Genomic DNA, 16,177 nt, shown 5'->3' with positions numbered 1-16,177 from the left:
GTGGTGTTATGCTGGCAGAGAAAGTACCTCTTAAGAACGCATTTCTGAGACAGAATAGTAACTCCAGCTAACAGAGCAACCTGGAGCCTGGGCAGTGTCACTCTATCCAGTTCAAACAATTTTTGTGGTTGCATACCCCTAATTCTGAACTCAGGATAGGTGATTTCATCCAATGTTCTTCAGTGGAGCAGAATCTGGTTCTTGAATTAATTTTTCTTTAGCCTTCATGTCCCCCCTTGCCAGCAGAGTCACATTTGTTCAAGTCAATGTTTTCCTTCTAAGCCCTTCATTTCTTCCTAGGGATTTGAGCCTTAAGCAGAAGAGCTGAAGTAGTACTGTGCTTCATTAAAAGACATTGTAAACACAATTCATCTTCCTTACCATGCTTTTCTTTGTCCCACAAGCTTTTCTGCTTGTTTCATCTTTCACAGAATCTGTTATTTTTCTTCTTGAGTAAATGACACCAGTTAAAATGGGATACAACTTTGGACCAAACTCTACTCTTGCACGCACATGTGGATTGAAATCAATAGCAGTTGCTTGCATGAGTTAGAAGATGGAATGTATCTGTCATTAATCGGTATCTCCCTGAGGCCTACATGTTCCTCTGGCCACATTGCTCAGCTAGTGACCAGGATTTTGGTGAGGGCGCAATGCCTTCTGCAAGAAATTTTTGATTCTGAGCAATGATCTGGGGTTTTTTTCTTCCTCACTTAACATCACATCTTGGCCATAAAGTTATTCAAATGTTCCAATCCTATGCTAGCTTGGGAAACCCATTTACTAACGTGCCTTTTAATCCATTTTAGACAGTGCAAATGTCTCATTCAGGCATCTCTCCTGTGAAGCTCTTGCACCTTTTGACAAAGAGCTATGGTTGCCCAAGTGGTAGCTTATCAGTTTCTTAACTAAAACAATTTCCTTGGTGATAGTTTTCCACTCTAGAAAAGCAGCCTAAAATTCAAAGTTCCACTTCCCTGACTTCAATATCTTTAATGAAAAATTGCAAGAAATCCTCAGTTCTCCACACTCATTTGCAGACTCCCCCCCCCCCCCCAAGACATTTTTTGGGAAGCTTAAAATATTGTTTATCAGAGAGCAAACAAACCAAGCTCTCTTTGCTCTATTATCATCATGTCCTGGTTAAGAAGGGCAGGGGGTTAGGGTGGGGTGAAAGGCTATAGTGGTTGCTGCCAGGATCAACATTTTCATTAATTACCCTCATTTCAGAAGCGTATTCTCCATGGGCAATTTGACTCCATGGCTCGGGATCTTCTAATGCATTGCATTCTTCGATTATTGGGGCCAAATGGATGGTGAAGGTAAACTATCTTTCTAATGGCCTCTTGATCTGCATACATTATTCTCCAACTCTAATTCTTTCCAGAGCTGACTTTCACATGCTGAAACTATAAAGAACTTCACTTTAAATATTTTTCAGAATAATTTTGAATAAAGGAACAGGCAAATCTTCCATCAGTTAATTTTTTCTTGGAAGCAGGTGCCAGGCTTGAAACCATACAAGGCAAAGGCAAAGGAAACTCCATGGGCCAAAATCACTAGTGTTTTAACTTCATTGGAGTCAATGCAGATGTAGTTACACCAGGAATAAATTTGGTCCATTTATCCTGAATTTAAACAATCCATTTCTGAATTTTAGTTTGTTGGACTTTTTCTAATGAGTAGAATCTTTTTTTGTCACATGAAAATGAGGTATTACTGCTTTTGGGATGCCATGTTTTGGGGAAGACTCCTTTCTAGTAGTCCAAATTTTTTAAATTAAATGAAATTAATGGAGATATCCTATCTCCTAGAACAGGAAGGGACCTTGAAAGGTCATTGAGTCCAGCCCCCTGCCTTCACTAGCAGGACCAAGTACTGATTTTGCCCCAGATCCCTAAGTGGCCCCCTCAAGGACTGAACTCACAATCCTGGGTTTAGTAGGCCAATGCTCAAACCACAGAGCTATCCCTCCCCCTATTAATTAGCAATGCAAATAAGTGTAGCCTTTAGTGTGTATCTCCATTGCATGATATAGTTCAGATCACATTACACCTACCAGCACTACTGGGAGCATATTTCTGTTGTAGTTTATTTCCCTTGGATCACCCCTCTATAAAAACTACACCACTGGTACTGATCATAATTATGTGTCTCCCAAAATATTAGTTACTATCTGTGAAAGAAATAGAAAAAACAGTGAGGGATTACTATTTGAACTGCTCGTAAAATAAAATATTGATCTTGTGGGAAATTCCCACATTTCAAATTTTATTTTGATCCCAAATTGGGATGAAAGTTAAAAATTTGCTGCAGAATGGAAATTCCAAAATTGTTCCATTCAGAAACATCAAATTGATCAGAAATCAAAATGAAGTATTTCATTTTGTTTTGACTTTTATAAACTAGGATATAAAAGTGAAAACAAAACAGTGCATTTTGATTTTGAATTGTTTCAAAACTTTTCCATAGTAAATTGTCAGAATAGAGATGTTCCCGCCAAGTAGTCTGGTTTTACTGAAACAGCCTTTTCCAACAGAAAACTGTTCCATCAAAGTTTTTTGTCCAACTCCAGTTAATATGTATTCTTTAAAAGATGGTGTTACAAAGACTGAATGAAGCAAGGAATGCATTCAGTTTAGTTACTGTAGATTGTAAAGGTCAAGGGGGAGCTGAGAATATGTAACATACATAGGATCTCTAGCACTGGTGAACTTATATTATGGTAGCTTCCTTTTGCTCTAATCTTCATACCAAGGAGCTAGCACTGATACCTTGATGTATTTTTGCACATTTGTCTGATTAAGATGCATTATTTCTTTTTTTTTTTCACCTGTTCTTCCTGACTTAGCCCCTAGTCTTTTCTCATCACTAGAAAATTCCAAAAGGAAATGTGTCATTTTAGCATGATCCAAAACACACATTCTCTCCCGACATCATACTAAATCCCTTAATCCTAGATGGGTATGTCTGAGCCCTCTATAAAAATGCTGTCAAGGGAACAGTGCTTAACATGTTTTCCCTTGTGCTCCAATTTATATACAAATTGATGTTTACTTTTAATGTCATAATCCCTTTCTAATATCGTTAGTTATATCCACTGTCTGCTTGGAGAGTTTTAATCATCTTAATTTGCTAGTAACAGTTACCGTCAGATATCAGGATTTCCCAGCACGAGAGGGCTGACATCTGGAAGAGTTAAGGTCTAAAACTCATGTGCATTTTAGTTCCAACTTTAGAGACACAAAGTAAAGCAACTTGGGTAAATTCCATCTGCTGTAGTCTATACTTGCTATCTGTCCACATCAGAATACAACCATCCTGTTTGCTCCAATTTTTATACTTCTTTCAAGAAAGGCTTACATTGGAATAGCAGATGTAGGTTAGACTCTGTACTAATTGGTAAATATCTGTACAGAAGTTTGCACAGGACTTATATATAATGGGCCAAATTCTGTTCTCAGAATGAAATAAAGTGAATTGAATTTCTCCAGATTTTTATCATCTGCTCTGGGTTTACACTAGTCTTAGACCAGAATGTGACCGAATACTGTCTGTCTAGCCCTAGAAACGGATATGTATGAATCATACTAGCAAAAAGCATGTTACTTCCATTCACCAGTCACTACAAGGTAAGACAAGACATTGGCCCAGTGGCTTAGGCAATATTTAATATTAGGGTTCTCAACTCTTTGCATATCATGCATCCCAGGCTGAAGGAGTTCAACTATGCTACCTGGATGAAGAAGCATTGGTGACATGAGGGGAACAGTCCCTCACTCATCCTCCACTAGGTGGAGGTGGTTTCCTGGGTAAAATCCTTAACTCTTTAAGACCAGGGTTTTTTGGGGCTACATGCAGCAAGGAAGTAATCTCTCAAAGGCCACACATAGGGATATATCACACAGAACAAAATTAAAATAACAGCACAGTTACTAAAATGTGATATTTTATTTATGGGTTTTTTTTAAACACATCGTTACAATCCTTGCTGGTTCATTGGTTAGCAATATTCGCTGGTTATGCTGTCTGTCCTGTGGGGTTATGTAATGTTTCTAGTGTATTTGAGGGGGATTTGTTTGTTTATTTCTTAAACTCTGCTTTTTATAGGACAATTACCAACAGGCAAAGCTAAAATTTCAATGATTCATCATGCCTTTTAATATATTTTTCTATGTTTTATTGATGTAAATATACTGTAAATAACTGGACATTAAAAGGCAAATAAAAGTTTTTTTCTTTAACAGACAATTTAGAAATGAACAGTATAAATAGGTCACACAACAGTCATTACCACTTTATTTTATGTCATTCAGATCAACTGTTAATTTTTTCATATACAAATTCACCTTTTTCTGTAATCTGTAAATACCTAGAAATTTTGCATAATGAATCGTGCTATTTACACTGTGTATGACTCACAGATATAAGTTACAAAGAAAAAGTATACCAAATGATTAAAAGATATTGTTGCATGAAAAGCAAGGAAGATACACCGGATGTTTTGATTAACTCTATAAATGCTTACATACTTGTACATATACTTCTCATCTCAAATGGCTAGTGACAATAGACAGATTTGATCATTTCATTTAGGAATACTGGTTCCTATGCCTGCTACTACTAGAGGAAGGAAAATATTTTCCAGACACTATAGGAAACATTTTTGGAACTGGACAGATTTTGAGATGCATCTATTTTAGAAAACAAAAATATCTGACATTGCAAAATATAAACGATTTAAATCATGCCCTACAGATACATTTGTACATTAAACCCAGGCTGTATGATGTCATTGTAATTAAAATATGACATAGCTAGAACATTCCAAAAAGAAACAATTCACAGGACATATATTTGTATAATAAAATAGCAGATGTACAATATTATTTACACTGCAACCAAAGAGTTAACCCCATGAAACTGCAGCAAACAAATTGGTCACGATGTTGAAAGTCACAGACCTGATTCATAAAATAGATGTATGTAGTCTAGTGTGGAAGAGACATCTGTATTCTTTATTTTGATTAATGAGCAAAGCCTTACAAATCTTTACCATATATTTAATACAATATTTGAGAAGGATATTGAATGTGTAGCTCCTCCACAACCACCAACAAATGAGATTTGTGTGGAAATATATCAGGCCCAGTCCTGCAAATGCTTTATTCACTTGTGTAGTCTCCTTCAGCCTGATTCAAAACACACTGACATCAATTGGAGTCTTTCTGTTGACTTCAGAATACTTTGGATGAGGACCATAGACTTCAATGTGATTATTCACATAAGTAACATTCCCACACACCTAAATATTTGGAGGGGTGGGGCTTAAACGTGTCATGTAACTAAGCCTGAAAGAAAAATGCTGGTTTGGGAAAGTGCTCTGTGTTATTAGATGGAATGATTTATACAGTCAAGAGTCAGAATAGTTCTCCTCAGTGGCTCAGATATGGCCCAATTCTTCTTGCTTATTTAAAAGGAGTAGCATTTCCTTATGCAGAAAGAATTGCAGAATTGACCCATAGCAAATAACACTAATCTGTTTGGCTCTGCAGTGCATCCAGGGTACAGTTCCAAAGCTTTTTTTTTTTTTTTTTTTTTTTTTGCAGTGTTAGCCAGGGGACTCCTATTAGCTATAAGGAAAGTCATATGAGTTTTACTTTTTAAGGCCAAAAGCTTAGGGGTCAGGAAATCCAAGACTGTTCAAAACCCCAGGTTTCTGACGTGGCAATACTTCCACTGGCCCAGGTTTCTAGTGAGCAGCTGTACTGTCTGAAGTCTAAACTTTCAACTTTATGGTCCCATTCTAACACCCTATAGTGGGACAGTGCGTTCAGGTCCCCCAGAAATCAGAGTAATGTACTGTAATGTACAAAATGCCTATTGCAAAATCTTGTTAGGAGGGAGGGAAGAGTGACATTTACTTGTGATCACTGCCTGTATACTGTCATTCGTATGCTCAATTTATTCTAGTGGCTGCTGTTAAAAAGAAAATCACAGACTAGAAATGAACCGTGGGATCGCAGGTACTACTGTGTAGAGACAGTTGGTAAATACTGGCTTTAATAGCAACCATTGTGCTTGAATGGTGTAAACTCAATGAATGGTAACGGGGCATGGATCTGTATTCACGTTGCACTCCCTGTCAGTACCTGGCCCAGGCCGGGGAAGCTAATGATCCAGCCTGCAGCTCGAATCGGTGATGAATCCTGGTCACATGCCACCCAAGGCATGTTGAATATACACTAAGAAGAAGAATGTATGGTAATGATAAGTAGGGAAGATGGCACATGCCATGCAGTAGGATAAGCTGTCTCTTATCACCATGCTTGCATTTTTTCCACTTTTCATTTTCTGTTACAAAAGGTTTATCAGCGAAAAAATGGGGAAGGAGGAAGTGTGTCAACATGTGCATCTGGACCACATCTCATACTTGGAACAATAACTAGATGTCCATTTTGTCTCACATCTTTCTTTTAAAAACAATGGGGAGAATAGTACTAAGCATGGTCTGTTTAGTTGGTGTTCCGTTGAGTACATGGTGATTACTCAGTACCAGTGCAAACCACCAGGAGATTTGTTTCATGAAAGTAAAGGCAGCTCAACCTCAACCCCTTCCCTGCCTTATCACGTTTCTTCCTGGAACATCCAATTTTCCTGTGTCAAATCTGTGGCTCTGCATTATTGTTCCATCTGATCTGAGCAGTCTTTTTGAAGGGGAGTTGCCTACCCTGGAGCTGGATAGCAGAGATCTGCCTATAATCAGGCCACAATATGTTTTCACTTGAGTTACCTATTCAGTTTCCCTCAATGAGATCTTTCTGGGTGTTAATAATGCGAACAAGAGAAAGTAATGTGAACAATGGACAAGGAAACTAGTCAGACAAAATAAGCATGGTCATGAGCCAAATCTGAACTATAACCAAACCCAAGTCAAACCTTTCTGAGGTTTGTGAACATTTCTGATTTTTTAAAACCAATTATTTCTCCATTTATATTGAACTTCTGGTGAGATTGGAAACAGGAGTGATAAAACACTTCAATAAATGAATCAAGAATTTCAGAGAGCCTGAATAAGCATCCAACCCCTTGAGTGCTTATCCAAACCGAACCTCTGTGCCTTTTGCAGATTTGCCCATCATTAATAACCCATAAATGAGATGTTGGATTTATTTTTCTTTTATGAATCAGGTACTGTGTCAAGGTCATGCAATAAAGTAGCTCATTCATTTTCCCTTTCCTTTTAAAATGCATTGGTGGGGCGGTCATAAAGACGATAGAGTCTATTGTGAATTAGACAAGTGGGAGAAAAAGCGTTTGTTGAATTAAAGTGTTGTTACATTATTATTTCGACAAGGCAAAGCTTCTCTGCTTGGTTCAGTGAAGAACATTAAAACCTGCATTTCATCTAGAAACATTTATATGAGTACTAGTCTAAAACTAGAAGATATCTAGTATATTGTATATTGCTTTCTTTATAGAGTGTACCTTAGGCATCTAATATGGCAACAAACAATGAAAATTCTTCAGGACAAACTAACAAACAGCATTACAGCAGCTTGCACTGTGAAAGCAAGATGTATAGTCACAACACATAGTGGGTGAGTTATTAAAAGATAATCTTGGGCATTTTTTTTTAATCCTGGCATTTTCTATTAACAGCTCACCCACACTGAGTTTGTAAAGTTTGCTCTCCTTGTTTGAGGCATGAAGTGACTTTGTGAAAAGGAATCATGTAAAATAAGAGGAATCTTTTTTGCCCCCAAATTACTTACACCTTACAGGAATCAGATCACAAGTTGAACACAACCTGCTTAAAAGAAGTGGAAGGAAGGACAGTAATAAAATTGGCAGAGGCCGAACAGTAGGAGGCTGTTTAAAAGGCACTCTGTTCATGCTATCTGCCTCATTTTCTCTAACACGTTTAAACAATGCTGTTTATCATAAAAGGATTTAGGCTCCCCAGGATAGACATTCACTGCTCTCTTTAGCTACAACACTTGCAGATAGCATCTGTCCATCCCTTCCCCCAACACCTGCAAAAAAAAAAAACATCCTGTAAGGAAACCCGTGTGCACAAAGGCTCATAGAATGGAATCGAAACAAGAAGAATAAACTTCAGAGCAATTTTCTTTTTAGTAGCTCAAAGGTCACAGCTATCAAAATATACATTCTACTATTATGAAGAGCAGTACAGATGTTAAAGCTTTAAGACCATGTGTAGTTCACTGCACACACAATTTTCCCATGGCCTATACATATGGCACATAAATTTATTACATAGATTCATGTCCCCATACAGGGATTAACACTGAACTCTGTTCTATTTTACTGGTGCTGCAACCTTGAGTAATTCTTGCTCAGTTTCATTCATACTACAATGCAGATTTTGCTGGTATATTTATTATGTACTTTAACTACTACCAGTTAAAGACATCATTACAGAACCAAATTCTATTAATTTTCAGGTAGCTAATTCAACTCTTTGGTTAGAGACAAATTCAGTTAGTAAGGAAGCAATCATAAGTTGTCATTTTTAATCAGACAGAACTACTGTTACTTCCAGAAAGCACAGACCTTTAAGTGAATTCCAGTAAACAAACTGTTTTTATGAAATGGGAGGCGGAATACTTTGGATAGACTTTTTTGGCAGGTAGATTGCTTTGTTAAATAGTTGGGGAAATTAGGCGATTTTTTTCATGTAACTCCATTGGTTTAAATGGGGTTATACCACAGAGGAGCTTGGCCTAATAAATTCATCAGTAAGCTTTTCTGTCCACATGAGAGTTCATAATGGTAAAACCAACATATACATATTAAAATATTGACCTGCCACATGCATATACCACTAGAGGGCAGTTTGCTCATTTACATGACACTATAATGAGGTTTTTACTATTAAGCTACCGGAAATGGCTACAGACACCACACCATGTCATTCACTTGAGAAATGAGAAATACCCTGGCCAATTATTTTCTCTTAACCCAGAAAGCTAATGCTATTCGAAGGGAGCAGTGCATCAGACTGCAAAGTCAAAAGTGTTCTAAAAACCAACACTGATGGACAACTTTAACATTGTTGAATGAGACTCAATTTGATGTCCATACAAGGTCTCTTCTGGTGCTACTACAAGATGCCACTTTTTTGTTTCACAGGTCTCTAGATGTTTGTACAAACAGTGCATAAATCTTTAATGAAAACATTTAACTGAATCAAAACTTATGGAGCACATAAAAATTATGTTATGCAGCTATGAAAAAAATGTTCACACCAGAGTGAAACCAGTCAATTTCCACTTGAATGCACACACATTTCCGGCATTTTAACTTCATATTTTGTATTGCAGTACAATTTCCTTCCCTGGTCCTCAAGCTTTCAAAATATAAACACTGCTTTTCCTGCCCAATAACCCTCGCATGACAATTCACACAACTGACATTGTAGCCACTCCGCTCTGGACAGACCATAGGCTGGGAGGATTCCATAGAATATTCCACAGCCTAGAAAGGAGGAGGAGGGAACATAGAAAGACCCCTCCATAATCAAAACTTTTCACTCATACCCAGATACTACCTTTGGATACACATGGAGCGCTGCTATTGAAGCTGCATGTGAGCAAATTGGAGCAGGATTTAGTCCTCAGTCTTTACATAAGCAAAAATTCCACGGAAATCAAAGGGAACAGACTAACATCATCAGCACTGGGCCAATGACTTCAACCAAGTTGAATCAGGCCCTATAAGATAAAGGAAGGGAGAGATCGGATGCTCCTCAACTCAGCATCAGCAGTTTGGGGCTGTGCCTTGCGTGGTTTTCCATTGCCAGGGAGGTTGGGACAATGGAAGTAGACAACTGGCAAAAATATTTTTTGCTAAGCAAAATTTTGCACACGAAATACAATTAATTGTCAAAAATGTTTGGGAAGTGAACACACTATGCCTTGCTGCAGCTCTGTCTCTGAAGTCCACACCATTAGTCCTGGTTCATTTTACAAAAGCTTCTTGTAATTCAAAAGCCCCACTCTATGAAAAGAAAAACAAATCACAAAATGATCTGTTTATGGAACACAGATTCCTCTCTTAAATCAAAGGTAGCTGGGGTTGTAGAACAATAAGATTGCCCTATTCCCTATTCCATCCCAGCAGTTTTACGTGGGTGTACAATGAAGGTATAGCAGTGTAGCGCTGGGGTAACAGAGGGGAGATTCAGCCCCTCCAGAGTCTCGCTAACACAATATGGAACTTTGTACCCTAGCAAAAGGTAACTATATGTAAAGTAAATCACAGCACTGGAGACCATTATATTAAAAGAAAACAGTGCCAATACCATTACAATATTTCTTTAAACATTGCCTTCTATTAACTCTATAATGTTTTAAAGAAGCATTTTAGGATACTTGCGCCATAATATGGCAGTGATTAAGGACCCAATCTACAAGCTCTTGTGCTCATAACTCCAGTAAAAGACAGGGCCTTACTTCCCTGGCTGGGCAACCTGTATGCGGAGCTGCAAGGTGTGGGGAGAGCAGCCTCTGCAGGGACGATGTTGTCCTTCCCATGCAGGTCAGTGGGGCATGGACAGAACCTTGAATCTGCACGGCCTAACATGGTGACCAGCTTAATCTGGCACAGTTTACTTCTCCCTCCACTGGAACAAGATGTGGGCCAGACACCCTATTATATCACAGTTTGATCCTCAGGCAGCACAACTATGTGCTAACACTTTCCTAGGGCAGGGAGTAAAACCCAAATTAGCTCTGTTGAATCAGAGTTAAGGCTGCAGTGTTAAGATCACAACCAGGAACTGCAAAAGGTAGGGTCCAACAGCGATCTTCACTCTGCTGAGTTGCACACATCTAGTGTTTCATATTCCTAGCTATCCCATTAAAGGTGTAGCAAGGCATGCTATTTATGTTATAAAACAAATATCATGAAACCTAGAATGTATAATGCAGCCAGGTTAATGGTGATGGAGTCTTAACCTTTGCATTTCCTGGGATTTTGTTCTTTTAATTGTACAAGCTTAACATTATAGTAATACTGGTATATATATATATGTGCTAGTCATGTTGCATTAATACTAGTTAAGTCCCACACCCGATGCAGTCTTCTATGCTCTGTTGTGGTTTGATTTCTAATAGCACACAATGACCAAAAGTTCCTACACTACTAGGGCCCTTTCTGTTGATAATACACTATTATATAGGAGGTGCTAATGTAACACTGACAAACCCCAGTCATTGGTGGACAGAAACGAATCTGGGACCTCTGAAGTACATGAGCCTCTACTACGTGAGCTGAAAGCCACATGGCTGTTAGCTAAGACTGTAGCAGACTCATTAATCTCTAAGTGATCTTGATGCCACTACATGGGACAGAGCACCACCTCCAGGGGTTACACTAACAACACTCAACATAGATTCTTTACAAATATGTTTCCTAGGGATTTGATGACCTAATTTAAAGATTATTGATGGCATATACATTTCAATGTTTTGGATTTGAAATGTCGGGATTGAAGAAAAAGATGAAGTTTGTGGATAAGAGATACACAGTAGAGGGAATTTCTAGAGAAAACAGGGACAATTCTATCTGAAACATACAGAGACTAATTCCTTTCACTTTTACATTAGAAATAGTGAAGGGGAATTCACTTGATTTTGGATATGTGCATGTACATGTGGAAGCGCCATTTTTAATTTTGCCAGGAACTGAACCCACTTCCTCCAGCGCTTACAGTATGAGTCTCTCCTGCCTGAACTAAAAGGCTCAATTCCCTTAGCTGCAGCAGGTTAACAGCCACATTAATGAAGCATGCATAGACAAGGGGCACACAACACACTGAAGAGTAGGTGACACATACAGAATATACATATGAACTTAAGAGAAAGTCATAGATGCAAATTAAATTTTGCCAAAAAAGCCAAACAAAAGGTAAACCTACTTCACAAAAATGGCAAAATTGTACTGTAAAATAGGCAAATTCTCATATATATAATCAGGACCAGCCCCAGGGCTTTTGCCACCCCAAGCAGCGGAAAAAAAAAAAAGAAGAAGAAGAAGCAGCTGCGATCGCAATCACGATTGGCGGCACTCCAGCAGCAGCTCCACCGCGCCGCTTTCTTCTTTGGTGGGAATTCGGCGGCAGGTGCTTCCCTCCGAGAGGGACCCACCGCTGAATTGCTGCGGAACAGCCCGACGTGACACCCCTTCCCCTGCGCCGCCCCACACAGCTGCTTGCTGGGCTGGTGCCTGGAGCTGGCCCTGTATATAATATGAATGTTTGATGTGAATGTTAAAAAGCAAAGGACTCCATTTTCAAACTTTTGACATGGTTTATTTTTATGTTTGTTTTTAATTCACTCATTTCATATCAGTTTTTGGCTTTTGTTTAGGTCAGTTGAATCACGTTGGCCAAAGACATTTCAAAATTGTAGGGGTTATGCAAGGTGCATAAAAATTGTTGATTTTGTTGAAAAAAAATTGATTTTTTCAAATTTAAATTGTAATGATTTTCTTTTTACAAATAAACCCGTTTAAAATGAAATCTGAATTTAATACAAAATATGTTAAGGCCTAAACTTATTATAATCTCTTAAAACATTTAAATAAAACAAATAGGCTGAAGCCATGCACCTCTATCAAAAACTTTGCCTTAAAAGCTACTTTGCTATGTAAAGAAAGAATCAGGGGAAAAACACCTAACTTTTGAGGTCAAGTTTTATAAATATGGCACAATGTACTGTATTAAGGGCTTGAATGTTTTGGGGACCCAGCGGCTGTGCTTCTGGTTGCAAAAGACTGGCAAAGTCATCACAGGCATTGGGACCAGGCCTCTGACTCCAGGAGATACCACCATGTATCTCATCAGGATCATTTGCTGAGCCCACCTGGGTGGTATCATATTCCTATTTTATAACTTCTCCCTCCCTAAGCTCTGATTGGCTCAGTTCTCAAATTATGCAAGAATGACTCCATCCCTCATGGAAATGTACTCTAGTTATAGTGTGATTGCCTACGTATCAAAAAGATGTACCAAATCTAGTGTAAAGTCTGTATTTAGTTGTAAATCAAAATGTTTTAATGGTTATATCAGTCAATGAGAATGCACCTTTCTTTAGCAATAGCTGAAGTATAAACGGAAAAGGTGATTAAAACTGATGATTTAAATCTAGGTTTTCTACTTGGTGATTTACATCATGATTTTTAACTGGGTTATGTTAAGCCTCAGGGTCCATATCCTGCCATCTAAACAACCGGCTTGATTTGCAGAAGTGCTGGGCACCAGCACTTCCATCTGAAGTTTTTGGGAGCTCAATCTCTCTGAATTCAGTAGCACAGCCTCTGGGGCCCTCAGAGGAACAAGCCCAAATTAAGGCACTCAAGTTTGACATTTATGGCCAAAGTGACTCAACTGATCAAAGCAACCTGAAGTTGGTATGTAAAGGATAAAAATTAGAATCAAGTCTAAATCTTGTCAATACTCCACATGGTAATTCATGTTTATTTTAGTTTAATCTCTGGAGTGTGTTGCTTTGGATTGAGGATTCCTTGTTGCTCTTTCTCCAGATGTTCTGACATTTTGATTTACCTTCTCTGTTACTGAATTTAGGCTTCTCTGCCAAGTCCATAGATTATTTATTTTTATCCCTGTGAGTTACTAATCCAGTCCCTCTAAAGTGTAGATTTGTTGGAAAGAAGCCTGGTGTTGCCTTGTCTCAAAGCTACGCACACCACTTGAGAAATTAGCTTCTTAGCTGACCTTTAAAGTGAGTGAGAATAATAGCCATGCAATTCAGCACAGTTTGGGTTTCATTATCACAGCAGTTCATGTCAGATGGGGCGCCACTATCTCAGAACTTTGTTTTTTTCCTAGTAATTACAGGAACCATTTACTGTACATAGAAAATCTGCAAGGTTTCTCAGCTTTTAGGCATGATAGTATTTCTAAATTTCATGTCTCTTGAGGAAATGATCATTTGCAGTGTGAATGACTACGTACCATTTCCTCCATCCTTCTGCCAAAATAAATCATTCCCACGGCCTCTGTAACCATCATTTTTCCAGTGGAACTCTGCATGGATGGCTTAGGAATGGAATTGGCAATTTTAAAAGGAAGAGAGGAGAGGCATGCAAGCAATATGTCACTTAATCTATAGACAACAATCATTCCCATTAGGTTGAGAGCCAAAGCTCAGCACAGAATTTCCTCATGTGGCAAAAGATTAAAGAGTGGACTCTTGCTCTCAATAATTATTTGTTTTGGCCAGGCAATTTTTACTCATTGTCAGGTAAGTAATACTGAAGTTCCCAGATGTCAAATGGTATAGTGGAGGGCTCAAAGCTACATGGCAGTAGTCTGACAGCAAAGACACCAGAAGTGTGCAATTTAACAAAGTGCTAATTACTTAGCTGGCAAATATAAACAGGAAGCATAGACAAGGTGTATTGGGAATGCAGGGGATTTTCAAAATCATCTATGACCTTGTCTAGACTAAGATAAAAGGTGTGATGTTAGAACATGTTAACTAACAAGTTCTAATTAACAGACATGAAGTCTAGTATAGATAAGGCAGTACTGTATGTACTTTAACACATGCTAAACTGGTTGAGTGAAATCCTAGCCCCTTTGGAATTAGCTGCAGACTCCCATTGACTTCAGTGATGCCAGGATTTCACTCAACACTGGACTTTTCAAATATGTAGTTAGTACATGTCAGCGAATGCATCCCAACATTGCACCTTTAAACCTTATTCTGGAAAAGACCCAAATGAAACCAGTCGAACTTGTCATCCTAAATCATGTAGGTCCTTTTAAAATCCCACACACCGAACTGTCTCTCAGGTAACAGTACAAAGTGCTTAGCTTTGCAACAGACACAAGCTGACTTCATTTCTCTACACCATGGGCTGAGATACATACAGATTCCTCCAAATGAACTTTCAGTTTAGATATCATCTTCCAATAAAAGTCTCTTGCATAGCAGCAGAGATTCCACTTATTAACAATAAATTTACTACATTCCTATGATATATTTCCAAAGCATCCATCACCACAATGCAACTATATGCTACAAACTCTTCAAGCTGCCTCATTTCTATAGTTTCTTTCATATCTATCCAAAAGTTTCACATTCACTAACTACTGTCTAGCCGACCCCAAACATTCAAAAATTAGGACAAGCACCCCCCAAAAATCACAAAATAATAAAATCAATATATTAAAATAAAAAAAATGGTTCTTTTTCTTTGCCCTTTGAGCCTTTAAGGCTTCACTTTTTTCAAACTTTTCTCTAAAAATATGTGGTCTAGAAACTTGACTGACATTTTTAAAAAGTGAGATTTGCACATAATCACATGACTCCAGGTGGTGGGGTATAACAAATGCATGAAATATTGCAAGACTCATGACAATTTTATGAGAATTAGCAACACTAACACCTTTCTGTAGGTTTGTGCTTTGCGGTATACTGTGTATAATCTATGTGTATCAGTGACTCATCTCTCCTTATCTACCTTCACACAACATATACATTTGTGACAGGCTCTAGGCAGTGTGGCAGCTAGTTGCCCTAAGGAAAAAAAGAAATCTACACAACCTGTTTGAATCCTTCTCTTACCCAGTGATGGATCATCATTCTTTCATTGGATATAAATAACAAAACCTATAGTATCAACTCGGACGCAAAATAAATAAAAGGTTCTAGCTATTTTTAGTGGTCAGCCAGTAATGTGTCCAATTTAGAACACCCATCCTTCCACCTCATTTCTTACAGGAGAGCTTTTGTCTGTTGGATTCATATTCCCACCCTCTAGGAAACCCAGCTGCCTGTTGATAATTAGCCTTGATAAACCATTAGGTGTTTCCTGAGGAGAATGCTAACAAACTTAAACTTGACCTGAAGACGAGCTCTGTGTAAGTTCGAAAGCTTGTCTCTCTCACCAACAGAAGTAGGTCCAATAAAAGATATTACCTGACTCAACTTGTTTCTCTAAACTTAAACACAGGCAGCAGTGGGGTATCTGGTTACCTGAGTCTAGGCTTTAATCCACAACTTGCCAAATGCTATGGAGGCCCTACTCACCTCATTACATTCTAAAGATACATTCTATAGGCTAAATAAGATGATAAAAAAAATCATCCAAAGCACAGGACTTGGTGGTGATGGGGGACTTC

Source organism: Malaclemys terrapin, chromosome 1, assembly GCF_027887155.1.
Source record: "Malaclemys terrapin pileata isolate rMalTer1 chromosome 1, rMalTer1.hap1, whole genome shotgun sequence".
NCBI classification, from domain to species: domain Eukaryota; kingdom Metazoa; phylum Chordata; order Testudines; family Emydidae; genus Malaclemys; species Malaclemys terrapin.
This window is presented reverse-complemented; position numbering follows the sequence as displayed.